Genomic DNA, 4090 nt, shown 5'->3' on the forward strand with positions numbered 1-4090 from the left:
CACGCTTCCTCTGTTTCCCACAAAGAACATCCACAACTGGGTACTTAATGCCCAAGACAATGGAGGAGAGTTCATCCAAACTACCTTGATATGTGTAGGAAGAGATTTAATCCCCTTTATACATCCTTTCCAAATATCATGATCAATATGTGTCCCATCTGTTATTATCTACCACGCAAGTATATTCTAGGTGATTGCAGTTCAGTATGTGATGAGCAGTGCAAATAAAATTGTAGTTCTTTTGCTAAATGATTTAGGGATGCCTTCTGGTTCTCGCGAGAGCTGTTCCTCTTTCTAAAGCCAGCACTCGTCGGTAAGGACGAAGCCATGTTCGGCTCCAGCGCCAAGATTGTGAAGCCCAAGGGCGAGAAGCCGGACGTGTACAAGTCTGGCGTCTCTCAGGTGCTGCTGACAGGAGCTCAGATCTCAAGGCGCAGCTGCGGGAACTCAACATCCCTGCAGCAAAGGAAATCGAAATTGGTGGTGGCTGGAAAGTTATAATTTTTGTACCATTTCCTCAACTGAAATATTTCTAGAAAATCCAAGTCCGGCAAGTTCCTGCACTGGAGAAAAAGCGCAGTGGGAAACATGTAGCCTTCATTGCTCAGAAGAGGATTCTGCCCAAGCCAACCCGAAAAGCCGTACAAAAAAACAAGCAAAAGCAACTCAGAAGCCGCACCCTGACAGCAGTTCACGTCACCATCCTTGGGGACTTGGTCTTCCCAAGTGCACTTGTGGCTAAGAGGATCCGCGTGAAACTAGATGACAGCCGGCTCATAAAAGTTCGTTTAGATAACGCAGCAGCAGAACAACGTGAAGTACAAGGTCGAAACTTTCTCTGGTGTGTACAAGAAGCTCACAGGCAAGGATGTCAACTGTGAATTCCCAGAGGTTCAGTTGTAAAGAAAATGACTGAATAAAGTGTCATTCATTGTAAAAAAAAAAAAAGGAGGGGGGGATACATTTTGCTAGAGCAAGCAACTAGCGACTACTATCATGGCATCAAACTGAAGACTCTTTTCCATCTTTCTCTATATCTTTGTTTTCCATCCGTTTTCTTTAGTCATTCAAAACCAATAAGCTTTATTTGCACAAAAAGTCAATAACACAAACAAACACACGCATGCATGCATGCATGCGCGCACGCGCACACGCGCACGCGCACACACACACACAGTTAATAAGCCCGTGATGTTTATATTTGTTCTTGAAAGTGGCCAACATCTGAGTAGCCTTAAAGTATTCACAAGAGAAGCTAATAAAAAGAGAAGAAACCTACATTTTTGAGCATCGAAAGTTTTTACAACAATCTTCAGGTTGTGGTAGAATTACACGCAGGCAAATCCGAACTCTGCTGAATAAACGTTAAAACATGCGCAAGATGTCTTTTCCTCAGCAATATGTCTGAGCGGCACGGTTCACTGTAGAACGGCAGTCCTGTTCACACAGGATAGAAGGGGTGACTCTTACGCTGGTTCATCAGACGTGTTCTCGTGTGTCAAAGAAAAAAAAAGTTAAAAAAAAATCAAACTTCAAAATCTGAAGTATGGCTTTTTATTCACCGTATAGTTATTTTGAAAACATGGCAAACTGAAACAGTTGTCAATCAAGTGTCACTGAGTCTGGAGCCAGGTTTGACAGACATTTGTCAGTTTCAAATGATCATCTCGGCTCTTCTGCCTTTCCATACGGAGTTTCCCTTTCTGCACAGAAAGGCAAAAATTGGCCAGAGTTCTCTATTTATTCTAAGTTATCATCTCATACAGAATAGGACAAAACAATGAATGAGTAAGCCCTTGGTTTCGGCAACATCAGGTCCTCCGAGCCTGGAAACTGGATGGAAATATGTTGAGAGCTAATCCCCAGGCTTTTGAGGTAGCAATGCTGCCAGGCTCTGATGTTTAGAATATAGCAGGGTTAGCATTTGGGCCTCTGAGAAGGAAGGCCATTCAGGCTTGGATTCTTGTTTCAGGGAGCCTGGTAGGACCATTTTTGGAAGAAGCAAGTGGGCAAATAAACATAGAGGCTAGAGATGGAGAAAGAAGCCACAGGGAGAGTCAAGGGATAACTGCTAAGTGGCCCACATGAACAAGAAAACCTGGAAGAAACAAGGCTCTTACTCCTTTTCTGCCCTTGTTTCTGTCTTTCCAGTCCTGCTTAGATTGAAGCCAGGTGGTAAAGCAAAATGAATCCTGTGGAATTCTAACACAAGCTTAGGAGGATGTGTTTAGATGTGTTTAGAGCTAAGGGACAGTGTCTTAGCCCAGGGTAGTCTGTGTGCTAGGCCAATGCTCACTTGGTGTGCTTGTCTAGACCTGGAATTCTAGAATATGGCACTCATAAAGGTTTTACTTTGCCTACTCGGTTGCAGCTGCCCTTTGATAAAAGGATTTGCTCAGTATCATCCCCAAAACGGAGAGCAGAAATTCTGTCCCTGAAATGACAGAAGCTGCCTTCATTTCCTCTTGAGTTTTATACCTCTATTTCAGTTACTATAACCCTTAAACCTCACCTTCTGTTCCCCTCCTCCTCTCCACCTAAACCACCACCACCCTAGATCTCATTGGATTCAGCATTTACTGGGCCAATTACAAGAGTTTTCAATTTTATTTTCTTCAATTTTGTTCTATCTTTTTCTGGGACCTCTGGGCAATGTGGTTCAATAACCTACAAATATTAAACACTAAAACTTCAGTTTTAAAACTATGCAATTTTTTTAATTTAATTTTTTAAGAATTCCATATGTGAGTATTGCATTTAATTAGTTCTACGCCTCCTCCTCTAACTCCTCTCATGCTCCCAACTTCCTCTCAAATTCATGTCCTGATTTTACAGAAATACATACACATCTTTAGTGTTCCTCACGTGTACATGTACTTCGAACTGACTACTTGAATAAGTTAATCTATCAGGAGGCTAATCCCCAAGTAATACTGTCTCTTCCTCTCTTAGCAGCCACTGGTTGCCTGTAGCTCTTCATCTAGAGATGGGGCTTGTGAAATTTCCCTCCTCTCCCTTGTCCATGTAGATGTGATGGCTAAGGAAGTTCCCTTTTAGGAAATCGGATCACTGAGATTTCATAGATGCAGCTTTCCTGTCATATCTAGAAGATGCTATTTCCCCTTTATCATCCTGGTACTTTCTGATAGGTCTAGAGAAGTCTGTTGTGGTATAATTAAAGAAGGTTTCCTTTATCCCGCACTAGTGCTAGCACCGTAGGGCTACATGGCATCCATGGGATATTTTCATCTCAGTCAACAAAGTGTCTCTCGCCCACTAAGCACCATCCCATCTCACACTGCTGATGGCTACTCTCTGAGCCCAGCAGCGATCTCTCTACCCATCTAGTTCCCAAGGCAGGTTACCATCATGCCAGGCATACACATCCCAATTTTATGGAGTGCCCAGTGTGTCCCACTACCACACACTCTCTTGAACTCAATTAAGTTGCCACATGAAAGAACACACCACACAATAACCTCTGATCCAATTGATAAGATATAATTGAACATCTAGATAAGATGTAATTTGCCCATCTAGACAAATCCTGTACACATCCATTCCTTAAGAATATTCATAACAACTTGTAAATGTGCAGAGAGGAATCTTAACATCTGCCGCCATGTTCTCTCTGCTGCTCCCTCTCCTCTCGCCCGGTTTCCTCCTCTCTAAAACTTTTGTCCCGCCCATCCTTCCTTCTCGTCCAATGACAGGCCCATTCTATCCTGGACCTGCTTTCACCTGCATAATGAGAGGTATCTCTCTGGATTTTCAGTACCAGACACAGATCCCCTCCTATTGAGTGGATTAAGTCTAGTTAGACAGACATGGGTTACCCCTGAGCTAAAAGGGCCACTGATATATTACTGGGAATACCTCATCATGCTGGTTGTGGTAGTAGTTCATAGGATTTAAAGCTGGCTTGGACCATTGGTTGCTTTTCTCTATTGGCTGCTGGCACAGCACCATGGAATACCGTAAAGGCTAGTCTTTAGAGAGGAGGATTCCAGCTAATTAGTTTCAGCTAATTTCCTCCAAGTCCTGAGTCTGAGGTGTGTGGAGTCCTCAGCCATAGAGTCTTAACTTCTCA

At 43.1% G+C, this 4090-nt stretch overlaps 1 pseudogene; it reads left to right on the plus strand.

Annotated features, from left to right (window-relative positions):
- Positions 1–327: 327 nt before the first annotated feature.
- On the plus strand, positions 328–903 carry Rps7-ps14 (ribosomal protein S7, pseudogene 14; annotated as a pseudogene).
- The last annotated feature ends 3187 nt before the right edge of the window (positions 904–4090 follow it).

Source organism: Rattus norvegicus, chromosome 16 (assembly GCF_036323735.1).
Source record: "Rattus norvegicus strain BN/NHsdMcwi chromosome 16, GRCr8, whole genome shotgun sequence".
Classification (NCBI taxonomy): Eukaryota; Metazoa; Chordata; class Mammalia; order Rodentia; family Muridae; genus Rattus; species Rattus norvegicus.